This window comes from Ursus americanus, chromosome X, assembly GCF_024610735.1.
Source record: "Ursus americanus isolate L20-20 chromosome X, mUrsAme1.1.p, whole genome shotgun sequence".
Classification (NCBI taxonomy): domain Eukaryota; kingdom Metazoa; phylum Chordata; class Mammalia; order Carnivora; family Ursidae; genus Ursus; species Ursus americanus.
This window is the reverse complement of record NC_142164.1, coordinates 117,903,158-117,916,734: the sequence shown is the minus strand read 5'-3', so window position 1 is coordinate 117,916,734 and position 13,577 is coordinate 117,903,158. Positions and strand designations below refer to the sequence as shown.

General features: G+C 39.6%; 1 protein-coding gene across 2 annotated transcripts in view; it reads left to right on the top strand.

Annotated features, from left to right (window-relative positions):
• The window catches only part of STS (steroid sulfatase), a 512,613-nt gene that overhangs the window by 402,976 nt on the left and 96,060 nt on the right, over positions 1-13,577 (top strand). The window lies entirely within an intron of this gene.

Here is a 13,577-nt window from a genome sequence, read left to right as displayed (position 1 = left end):
TGGTCATGCAATCCAACCACCGTTTGGCTAGTCAACTTAACTTATTATATAAGTTAGTCATAGAACATCCCCCGCCCCGTCTTATATTAACATATTAATAATTATAATCATTATGTCGCTATCAGAGGGACAGAGTTCAGTTGTGTTTCAGACCACATGAGATTAACACCTGCATCACCGAGATGAAAAGTGGGTTCACAGGTTATCACTTTTGAGGTATGCTTGTGTTCGTTTATCCTGGCGCCCTCTGGATGAAATCAACTGATAAAGCAGGAAAGTCTTTTAAAAAAAAATCTTCAAATACTCCTAATAACACCAGGAAATTGGCTGAAAAATCAAAACCAACATAGAATCCGTGTTTTGGGCACTTACATTGTTGCCAGAAGGATGAGGCGATCTAATGGACTTTGGCTCTGGTCTTAAATGTTAGTAGGGGTTGCCTAACATTGGAGCAAAGGAACCCTGTGTTCAAATGCCAGTATGATAGTTTATCATTTTGGGGAATGTGGGTAAGATCCTTAAAATCTTGGAGCATCAGGTTTCTCCTATAAACATGGGCTTATTAATATTACTTCCATATGAGTGTTGCTTAGAGAATTAAATCTGGAGGTACATTTAGATGCTTAGCAGAACACCTGGAAGACATTTAACTGTTCAATAAATTATCGTTATTATTATTAAGACTGCTTGCTGCACATATAAGCCTGAAAATTTGGGAACAGCACTTTATTGAGAATAAAATTAGTGTAGAATTCTGATAAGTTATGCAGGGAAGTCATGAATCACAATTTTAGTGACACTGAGAGTTGCCTCTTTTTGAAAATGGTGCAGATGATTGTTTTTTTATCCTAACAGACTCATGCCCAAGGGATTAGAGGAAGCACGACAAGGACTGAGGTGTCTTGTTGGAAATAGGATGTGAAAACGGGGGGGGAAAGAGATCATCCAGAACAATACTCAGTTAGGGTGATTAATCACACGAATTACAACGTGCCAGGGAACACTGCTGATGCTCCCGAGTCATTAGTGATTTTTGGAGTTACACGAAGAATTTCAGAACTTTGAAATCACCAACTTTTGGTATATTTTAAAGAACAATTCCAATAATAAACATAATTATACATTATGAAAAGCTGACAATACAGACAAGTGAAAAGAAGAAAAAAATAGAAAGCTCTCTTTTTCAGAGCATAGATGTTTTGGTGTATTGTCTCCCAATCTTTCTTGATGATTAAAGGAGAACCACAAACTAAATTCAAAATTACTTCATAGAAACTAGTTGTTGTTGTTGTTTCCTGAAAAAGAAAACAAGGTGTTACTTCATAGTCTCTGACAGAGGAAGCTAAACAATGAATTCTGAGATTCCAAAGATAACATTCCTTAAAATATCAAAGTTCTCGTTTGTACCCTTGGAATTGTTGTAATAGAGGTTGACATTTCTGAATCCTTCCTTATTCTATTGAAAGGTGAGGGGAAACTATAAGCAGGTTTCTACCATAAACAAAATTATATTAGAGGGCCCTATATTAGTAGGTTGGAAATATTCTGATGAATTGAATAAATATAGCAGTACATTTTCTGATGTCTCTACTCCCCCCCCCCAAAAAAAAAGCCCAACTCTGAAATTTGCTTTGGTTTTAAGTTTATGGGCGCCCTGAATTAAAGAAGGGATATTTGAAAACGATCTTCACAGTTCATATCAGCACAATCCGTGAATGATTGTGGTAGAAACATACTTGATTTCCTGATACCAATTTTAATTTAGGTGCATAAGAGTTGACTGTTAACGTCATAGTTATACCCAGAGTCCTTGTAGGTCATGGATCCAAAAGGGGGTTGGATGCAATAACGTCTAACTGTAGCTAGAAGGCTTTTGGAAAGCTACATGGGTAATTGCCCTTTTAGGATTGAAATTTGACTCTGCATCCTCTATTGAAGTAGATGTCCTGAATTGAAGTGAATTTCTTGGGTTCCTTGAAAAAGTACATCTTTCCTTGGACTCATACCTGGGTCATGCCAGACATTCCTGGGTGTCTTACCTGATTGACAACCACCCATCACCTCAGTGATCCTGCTGTAAAAGTGCATATGTGCGTATGTGCTTCTGGACTTGGCCATACACAGCCCAGGACAAGGAAAACTTTAAGTAGATGAAGGAAATGCTAGCGAACCACTTCTGTGACTCTGGACCGAAGCCACATTAAGAAAAGAGAAGCCTATTTAATGTCTCTACCACCTGTGTCTTGCAGAGGCCACAAAATGACCGAGGAGAATCTTGCAATGCGTGTGCCAAACACATGAATTTCCCTTTTGATTCTCTGTAGAGTTGATTTCTAAAGATAGAATAGAAAATAACAGAGTGATGAATCAGTGCCTGGCAGATCCGTAAGTCTGAACACAGAGGAATGACTGGTAGTCTGCCAGTGATGGAGGAATTCCCCTTCAAATTATTGCTTTAACTCAGATTTACAAACTGATCCTAAAAATACGGAGGGGGAGGTCCCAAATCACCACCTTTCAAAGTTAACAACCAGAGGACTCATCATCACATTTTCTTTCCTAGAAAAAACCTCCTTTTTGCCACATATTAATTAAGCACGCACTTGAGTCATTATGTCTTTGCTATCAGCATGTCATGATTTTGGCACTTCCTAATTGGTGCCCACCCACTACATTGAAATTTCACCTTTTTTTACTCTAATGAGCCAGATGACTGATTTTCCCTACAAATACATACAAGCATTAAAACTATGAGTTGATAGCAGTGGTTTAATGTGATTTCTCACACCACATACCAATGTTTCACGATGGAACCCCATGTTATTTTTCCAGACTGTGCTGTTTGCTCGGTGCAGAGAGATGAGTAAGAAAAAAAAATGTGACCACTTCTCCGCCCACAAATTACATTGCCTTCATAGCTGGCTCCTCTATTTTGTTTTTGTTGCTGTTGTTGTGCTCACCCTAATGGAAAGATTTTAGTGTGAAAGGAAAGTCTGGGTCTGGGCTTTGAAAAAGTATGTGGAAGAAGAAGATAACAGGTGTGTTCATTGTGGCATAAGCATCGTAGGGTGTCAGTGACCAGGCATCAGCCCTTTATGGTTATGAAATCTCCCAAAGTGTGTTCCAGCGACCCCTTTTGTTGTTTCTAGTGCCTTCCTTGCCCCACAATTTAAAGGCAATCATGATTAAATGGGGGAATGTCTGGGATACTTCCATGCATCAGGTGGTGATGATGAACTGTTATTTAGGCAGGTGGAGATCATTAACAGGTCGAGATCATTAATCTGGAAAAGGTAGCATTTTTTTAAACTTCAGTTTCTTTTAGAGAGAGAGAGAAAGAGCATGTGTGAGAAGGGGCAGAGGGAAAGGGAGAGAGAGAATCTCAAGCAAGCTCCACACCGAGCATGGAGCCTGACACAGGGCTCGATCTCAGGACCTTGAGTTCATGACCTGAGCTGAAACCATTAGTCGGATGCTTAACCGCCTTGAGCCGCCAGGCATCCTTAGAAAAGGCAGCATCTTGAAGTTTTTTGAATAAACTCACAAGGTGGAAGAAACGATTGTAGGCTGTCGGTTTCCAGAGGACAGATCTAGATCTCAGAGGCATAAGTTGCCAGGAGGCAGAGATAACAACAGACATTAAAATATCCTAGGTGCGAGAATTCTAAATATGCTGTTTCAGAAACAATATTCGTTAATATCATTATGATGTATATTGAGTTTTCAAAAATATTGGTGTTTACTCATAATAGTAATTTTATCGCCTTTCGTGTTGTCTGCCTCTTAAGACATGTTCAATAAGTACTATTATTGTTATTCTTGATGTTGTTATTTTTTCTTTATTATTGATTCAGCGTTTTCCTGGATAGGAATAAAGTCTTGGCAGACACGGATCATATATCACTTGCTCAGTTCATTATCGTCAATACTAAGCTTATTCCTGACATGGTAGACGCTCAATTTATACCTGTTCAGTAATAAATAAAAGCAGCACGATGAGAGCAACATACTCTTTTTTGGTCTTATGGTTGAATAAATATAAAAAGACACTGGAAACCATGTAGAGAAAGCAGGATATAATTATAGTAGGAAATAATAGTAGGAACCACTGTGAAACAGTTGCTAATATTGAGCAGTACATTTGGTCCCGACAGAGTTTTTTGTAAATCAATGGAGGCCCGTTGCCACCTTGCACTGTGTATCGAAAAATGGAGACGTTCACAAGTATGTCAGCTACGTCCCTCAAGAGGGGCCCAGGTGCTTCTATTTAGATGTGTCGGACACCATGAAAGACCCAAATGACTTTTAGAAGAACAGTGTTAGGGCTACAGATGTGTCATTTTAATCTAACAAGAAATGCAAATACTTTTTTCCTTTAATAAAAGTATGTGTGATGTAGACAGATTTCCTTGAGTAACTAGATACCGAAGAGGAAAGACTATTTGATAGACAAGTATTTGGGTGTGTGTAAATTAGTTTATAGTCTCCATTGGATATGAGTCTGCTAGTTTATATACTAATCTGGGTGTGAGTAAGCTAGGCTACAGAGTTCACTGGATATGACTAGGGTAATTTACAGACTCTGTTGGGTATGGGTAAGCTCGTAGGTAGACTTCAGTGGATATCAATAGCTAGTCTACAGACTCCATTGGGTATGAATACGCTAGTCCATAGGCTTCACTAGGTTTAAGTAAACTAGTTGGTAGACTCCTTTGGATATGGGTAAGCTAGTCTATAGACTTCAGTGGATACAGGTAAGGTAGTCTACAGATTCCATTGTGTATGTGTAAACTAGTCTGTAGACTTCACCATGTATAAATAAGCTAGTCTATAGACTTAACTGGATTGTCGATAAGATAGTCTACATTGTCCATTGAGAATGGGTAAGCTATTCTATATATATTTTTTTAAGATTTTATTTACTTATTTGACAGAGAGAGACAGCATGAGAGGGAACACAAGCAGGGAGAGTGGGGGAGGGAGAAGCAGGCTTCCCACTAAGCAAGGAGCCTGATGTGGAGCTCGATCCCAGTACACTGGGATCATGACCTGAGCCGAAGGCAGATGCTTAACCACTGAGTGACCCAGGCACCCCTGGGTAAGCTATTCTATAGACTTAACTGGATTATGAATAAGCTAATCTACGAGTCCATTAAGAATGGGTAATTGAGTCTATATACTTCACTAGGTATAAGTAAACTAGTCTGTAGACTCTATTGGGTATGGACACACTTGTCCATAGATCCATTGGGTAAGCTAGTATATAGACTCCATTGGGTAAGCTGGTCTATAAACTCCATGGGTAAGCTAGACTATAGACTTAACTGGATATGGATAAGCTAGTCTACAGACTGCGTTAGTTATGGGTAAGCTAGTTTATAGACTTCCCTTGGTGGTATGTGTATGGTAGCCTATGGACCTCTTTCGTAGAAATAGAACCGTTTACATGGGGGGCCAATGCACAAGTGAACATGACAAAGTGTCAGGATGGGCCAATACTCTTGAGAACAACGACCTGGATGAAATATCAGCAGTGTTTTCCACTGAGTATAGGTTTGCATCTGTTTTCCATGTGTTCTCACTATCACCAAGTAAAAAATTAAGCAAAATAGAACAGGCTTGTAACTAGTGCTTGCTCATGGTTAAGGAATCAGAACCATAACCTACTTCCTGCTACTGCTTCTAGTTGCAAGTAATAGTAATTCCAGAGATGACAGTAATATTATTAAGTCATTATGAAAAGTCCTTTGGCTGATGGAGTCTCAGATAAATTTTTCTAAATGGTTACAGAGTGATTCTTAGAACTCAGAATGATTAATAGTGTTGAGGGTTGAGAAATACCTAAATAGTTTGGGACAATCATTTAGATGATTCTAGATACGCATACTCCTAATTCAAAGGTTTTAATAGAAGACACAGGAAAATTTAAATACTTAGCTACCTCTTTAACATACGTAGTCTACCAATTTAGTTTTTTAAATGTCTGTAATAATTTGATTAATACATTTCTAATATTGACAATTATAACTCAGTAGCAAGTAGTGAATTACACATTTAAAAATCATGTATTGAAAATTTTTAATTATGTGAGTCATAACAAAAAATTATAATAGGTTGGAATTAGTCTTTCATGATAATATGTCAGTGATACTTCAGCTCACAGAATTTTTTTTGTAGTTTTTGATCCTCTGTTGGTAATTGTTTTCTCTGACAAACTGACTAAAAGAACATTAGACATAATAAATGTGAAGAAACTGTATTTGGATCATTGTCAGTGTCTAAGGAAAAGTCGGGGAAATCTGAATGTTTATTTCCTTTTTCACAAATGATCCCTAGTAATGAAGCGTGTCCCTTGGCTAAGCCTTGTTGAAATGACGAGTTATCTATACCTCTGTTTTAGATGGGTGTGTCGTCATGGTATTTTAGACTCTCCAGTTTGTAAGCTTTGAGACTTTCTAATTGTGTCAGCAACCAGGCTGCACAGTGCCTAACAATAGGCAGGGATAATTTAGATGGTGGAGTTTATAATGCAGCTGAACAAGGGCTTTGTTTTATATAAAACTGTATCCCGGACTCTTTAGTAAACAGAAATTATTATTCTAGGGGTGCCTGGGTGGCACAGCGGTTAAGCGTCTGCCTTCGGCTCAGGGTGTGATCCCGGCGTTATGGGATCGAGCCCCACATCAGGCTCCTCTGCTATGAGCCTGCTTCTTCCTCTCCCACTCCCCCTGCTTGTGTTCCCTCTCTCGCTGGCTGTCTCTATCTCTGTCGAATAAATAAATAACATCTTTAAAAAAAAAAGAAATCATTATCCTATTACCTGCTACAGAAAGATGGAAATTGTTTAAAATACAATATACCTATTACATGTTGGAATTAAGCATCTTTTATGGCATTAAAATATCCCAGGGATGGAGAGAGTCCAAATCACTGGACTCATTTCACGGCTTCACTGAGCCCTGACAGATCAATTTAATACGTGAACACCATTAACGTCAACATTTCTCATGCAGTTTAAGGCTCCGACCATATAATATAGGGACAAAGTCCCAAGTTGGACTTGGAAAGATAGTTAAGAAAAACCATTAAGATTTAGGGATAGGATGAAATTACAGTGGTTCGTGAAGTAGTGTGAAACATTCTAGAACATTCTCCATGTTTTCGCTACCAGATAGTAATTATGGAATGAAGGGGTTCACTACAAATGTGCTGGACAGGTTCGGATTATTGTTTCAGAGCTCACATTTGTATACTGTATCCAGTATGTGTGCAGCACCGACAGAGACACAGCTCGTTTCTTCCCCAGACATCTTTCTGCCATCTTGTTTCTCGTCACAAACAGAAGTTGTTCCAGCAACATGGAAATCCACTGGACATGGACTGACCCTGCCTTTTAGGCACTTAGTCCTAAAATAGCACTTCCTTTTCTCTCTTTTCCATATGTAACAGGAACACAACTTCGGGCTATTTAGAACTTTATGTGCTTTCTAAATACAAAGACAGAAGGCATTTAATGCTAATTATCATAAATACTGCCATAAAGTTTTAAAAAAATAGTCATTTTTATCTCTGATATTTTCTACTGCAAAGAGTATGTTTTTAAATCATATTACAAGGGGCGCCTGGGTGGCTTAATAGGTTAAGCCCCTGACTTTGGTTTGGGTCATTATCCCAATCCCAATCCCAGTTCTGGGATTGAGCCCCATGTAGGGCTCCCTGCTCAGTTGGCAGCCCTCTTCCCCCTCCCCTCCCCTCTCCCCTTCCCTCTCCTCCCCTCTCCCCTGCTCATGTTTCTGTCGCTATCTCTGTGTCTCTCTCTAATAAATAAATATGATTAAAATCATATTACAGGTCTTTGGTCTTGTAATCAAGTCATAAAAAGAATTGATCCACAAAGGATTTGACGTTAGGCTCTTTCGATTGTGCCTATTAAAAATATAGTAAGATAGAAATTTGAAATACTTTTAACTTCATCTCACTGGTGTTTTAAATGGAAATAGGAGTGTATTTAGGAAAGGAGATCAAAGCATAAAAACCTTATAATTTGCCTCTCGAAAATGTGAAATAAGGTGTGAATGACTTACATCTGGGAAGGTGATTTCTCCTCGACTTCACTTTGCCTGGATGTTCTCATTCTTGGTCACATAGTTTGTGATGACGTTCTTTAGACATTCTTGCACACTAAAGAATTTAAGATCCCTATCACAGAATAACTATTATTCTGTGTTTTGGGATCCCTATTTCAGGATGCGTTCATTGCAGAGCCAATTTTAGTAGATCTGCCTATGTAATAATGCAGTTAAATGAGAATTTTGTTATCTCCTGGAATGATGACAATGTTTGAGAATTTTTCCCCTGGGTGCTTCCACTTGCCTATCTTAATAAATGAGATGTCAGTAATGAGCTATCGGGTTTTGTTAGTACTGTGGGTGACCCTCTTGCTTTCAGACAGTCTTACGGGAGAATTACAATCCAAGAACTTCTCCATGAATAAGCAATAGACAATTGGCAAAGTCATACCACACCTATATCACTTCATCTCCTAGTCTTAGTTGAGTTCAAGTCTAAATTTTTTTCTGCCAATGTTCAGGCATCAGTGGGATCAGAAGGAAACTAAGGGGGCGTCAGGGAGGAATTTTGCTCTTCAGGTAGGCAGATGAATAGGGTCCTGTATCATCTGTGTTCATTTTTGTGCCACCCCATTTTCCAGGTGGTCACAACACTAGTTGTAGGCAGGAATTAAATGATGCCAACTCGGTTGTCATAAATGTGGGATGTAGTTAAAAGAAGACTCATTACATTGATAAACTCAAAATTGTTTCCTTTAGTTCATGTTCCCTCATAAGTAACCAAGTCATGAAATACTGTTCCATATAGAATGGAACCACTGATATAGATCGTATGTATATATGACCTGTATGTATATAACATGTGTCCATATAGATCGAGGACATTATATGCATAATAATATACATCATGTTCATATATGTATATATGATATGAATACACACACACACACACACACACACACACATATATATATATATATACATCTATATTTGCATGATACTGTATTCTACCTACCCCAGTATTTTAAAGTTCACTTGGCATACTGTTTGTTACACCTGTTTTCATTTAGACTTCTATTTCATTTTATTTTGTTTTCTTATTTCTCTTTCTCTCCCTCTCTCTCTTTCTCCATCTTCAGTAATTCCAGCAAGTTCAGTTAAGATTTGAGAGGGTCAGAGTCCTAAAACTATAGGATAGTTAAATCTAATCATGTCAAAAGATTCTAAGAGTCCTGTAGAACTTAGTTTTTACATCATACTTTTTACATAATATTTTAAATAACGGTGGATTTGGTTATTCGGTCAAGTTCAATGAAGCCAGCTCATTGTTGCATCAGGAATAAAAACAGGTTCACAGGTCCTTTTCACTCCCTGGACGCAGGGATGAGCATCTGAACCATTCACCTTACGTTGTACCTGCTTGCCTAGCCTAAATGTAGAAGATAGAATAGAAACTTATCCATCCGAACTGAGGGTGTGGAAAATTCACATGCACACTTCTTAAATTGACAGCCGCATGCTTCCATTAGCAGTTTACATAAATCATATGTACACTCCCTATAACGTGTGTTACTGTTCTGTCTTTGCGTTTGCTTTATTTTGTTCTTTTTTGTTTTTACATAGGCAGTTCATCTTACAGTATGAAAGAAAAGTTCTCATTCTCTGGGAGGCTTGCATTTGCGTGATCTTGACAAAGTAACCGTTCGTGAAATGCTTCAGATTAAATTCAGCCTTTCCATTGATTAGATTGCCAGCGACTTTGCTTATTTTCTGCAGCTCTTCCAAGAGTGGGTTAAGGGGCATCATAAACCAGTGAGATCCTGTTTGAACTGGAAGGGCTAACCATGAGCTTGGCGGGGGGTGTGTGTGGTGAAATTGCTATGTTTCTTTGAGATGCGCACATGGCAGGTTGGGCTGTGTTCTTCCCTGGAAACCTTGATGTAAGGAGCTCTGAAACTTGATGCTGGAGGTCCCCCCAACCACTTCCTGTTGTGGCAAGTCAGGAGGTCAGTGTCTCAAAGAAGACCCTGCTCTTTCAAGTGTGATACTGCATCAAATCGCGAGCATTATTTAATAATGACCGAGGCGTGAGCAGTCTGGTGAATGGCTCAAATCTTTTATCAAGAGCCTCAGAAGACATTTTATTGTGGAAAGGTCTAAAGATGCACAGAGGGGATCCATGAAATGTTTCTCTCGTTTGTCTTATATGTGATCATAACATTCTAGACTCTGTTTTGAGGACAAAGGGTTTTTAAAAGCCACCGTTTTTATCTAAAAGATCTTTAAAGGCAAGTAAAAAAAAAAAAAAAGGAAAAAAGAAAAATCCTTTCAATCATATATACTATATTTAGCTAATTTGTATTGTCACGTAGGGACTATCATTGCTGGTCTAACTTTTAGAATATTGATGCCAACATTGAAAAAAAAATGAGTATTTGCAGATTGGAAAAAGGCGTTTGTATTTGAGAAATTCACCTCATCTTTTTTTTTTTCTCCTTTGCCTTCCCCAACTGCTAATAAAAGTTGAGATAAATATTTAGAATACAGATTTTTTTTTCCTGTTGCTACTGTTACCATCTTTCACAGCCATGGTATTTCCAACTATTTTTGAGATTTTTATTACGCCTATGGGGGATATGAAGGAAAACATAACTTAATGCGATTTTGTCTGTATCTTTTCTTGAAAACTTCAACAGGTTGCTCGTCAAAGGGATGCTTCGTTGTGATAACGTTTTACTCTGGTGCGTTATTAGCAGATGATGGCGTGAGGTGTTCATTTCTGTCACAGTCAGGGAAACCATTTCCTTGCTGTGCTCTCAATATAACTTAAATCTTATGATTTCATGTTTTGAACAAACACCTACTTACTGTCTGGCACTCACTCCCCCCCACTGACAGCCCGATGCCTGGCGGCAGTGATGATTAATACGTACAGTGATGGCCAGAGGAGTGTATTAAGTCAAACCTTAACGTGGGATTGGCTACAATCACTTAGAGCGTAGCCACATTTCCCCATACATTTAAAAAATACTAGTAAAAATAAATAATCTCATAGAGCCAGATAGTTGTGTTTTTAATCAGAACCACAGAGCTTCTTCCTATTGCTTTCGGCATGTTCACAGCAAGAATCAGTCCTTTGGGGAAGACGTAGATTTTGACTTATTTACTCAACTCTTCGTGAAAGAAGAGTTAAAATGGAGACTGACCTGCAGATACCTGAGATGGTCGGGAATCCTGCAAAGTCTTTGCGTATTTCTTTTAGGGACATATGTGGGTGAGTTTGCAGCAGACACACATTCTGCACAAACCTATTTTTTGTCACGTGGTTGTACTGATGAGGGAAAGCCAACAGAGGCTGATTCTGAAGAGCACAGCGCCGTTGCGTGTCATGTTAGGACAGCCGTGGAAGGTGGTGACGTCAGTCTGCTGCATCAGACACATCGTGGATATTCCCCTTAGCCAAATGGCTGAAGACAACTTCACTCACATCTATTCACTGTCATATTTCTGTCCCGGTCTTTTGCATGTCCGCGTCAGCTTTGCAGCTTTGTATGGAATAACATGGAGAAAAATGTTCTGTGCCCACATAAAGCTTGTGTCTGCACTGAGGGCATGGCTTGGGATGCTGGCTGGGATCTCACCACTTGGTTTCCCTTCCTGAATCCTCCCTGTACCTACAGGGGATTCCTTGTGGCTAACACCAGCCCTCACTTCTTCATAGGGCTGACAAGGCTTGAGGTCCTGTCACTTGATCTTGTGTACTGCCTGTTCTTGGTGCATGTGATCCCCCCTGTATCAGCCAGCCAGGCATCCTCAGAGTCAGTCTCCGTGCTGTAAGAGAAGTTTTCGGTACACACAGCTCTGTAGCCAGCCCTGAGCATAGCCAAGCCCTCAGAATAACCCCACCCTCAGCATTCCCCCCCTCTCCCCTCCCCTGCAGTGCATCCTCTCTACTTGGATTCTGCCTAAAAACCAATATTTGGAGCTATGCGTTCACAAGAATTCACCTGACTGCCTGCCTAGAATTGAGCCCACATGCTAATGTCTCCTTGTACACCTAATTTAGCCAAACATCCTTTGCTCATCTTTAAGCTGATGACCCTAAAGAGAGAACATATCCTTACTCTAATGCATGAGAGCCAACTCTGCAGAGCTGGAAAATGGAGAGTTTAAAGGGCTTATGTTTGGCATTTCAGTAAAAGACACCTTCTTAGTCCTACACAGATTATTGTCAATAAATCAAGGCTTGAATGTCCTTTGAAACATATGGGAAGCAAACAGTTTTATTTAAAAGGAGCTTTTAAGATAAATATGACCAAAATACACAATGTCCAGAATATACACACACCCACACACACACACATTTTATTAATGTGACATAAACATGTATTATAAAATTAAACAATAAATAATTATTTGGTAATAATGAATAGGAATTAACCTCTAAAGTCACAGAGGTCCAAAATACGTGCCTATGAGTAGAGTCTGCATTATTAACAACAAGAAAGCACATGGTATAACAATGTGTATGGACTGATTAGATTTACAGTTTTCCATGATCCATTTACAGAATGCTTTATCACATGATTCTGCTGAAAAATCCTAGGACAGCATGGCAGGGCATGGAGGGGTGGGCAAGATCACTGCTTGCCATTAATGGGGGGTTGGCCAAAGCCCAGAAGCCAGTCCGTGCCTGGGGCTCCTTTGTTTCCTCCAAAAATCTCTCCCTGCTTTACTGCACCTATGATTCTGGGTCTGGCGCTGTGTGTGACCCACTGAAGGTCTCCACACATCTTCACATGCCTGTTCAATGCAGCCAGAGGACATACACATGGACACACTACTAAAATGATGTCAACTCGGTAGGTCATCCCCAAAGCTGGCAGGACATCCCAGGTAGCTCCAGATTGTTTGAAAAGTCCCCAGTACAAAGCTCTACCCCAGAGAGAGGGTAGTCAGATTGCTGAGGGGAATCACAAATCCAAATGTAGGGACAAGGTCCAGTTTCCCATTTGGGAGCGGGCTGTGCTTTAACTCATCCAGTTGTCTCAGTGACCTGCTCCATCCACATTGGCTGTTACCTCTTATCTAATCAATCTGCACCAGCATTACGTTGGCCGAAATACTTAGGAGACCAGTCCAGGTTTCCAGTCAAAATGTGCACTCGAATGAGTCTGGGCAGCCACCTCCTGGAAGAGATGGAGGGAGATCCCCAGTGACTCGACAGAGCAGGTTTTGGTCCAAGACCCCCCTCAGCTTTGGGTTCAGACCCCAATTTCAATATTGGCAGTGTGTCCTCCTGCAATGAAAATTCATGTCTCACTTTCTTTCTCGACAAATTCTGTGTTACTTCACTATGTTTCTGTGAAGATGGAATATGCAGGGAATGTTTTAAAAAAAATTCACAGCACCTACTCAGTATAAATATTATTTACTCACAAATCCCCATCACAGACTCGGGGAGTTCGCGGAGACCCTCAACTCTCTTTTTCACAGTAAAAAAGTGAA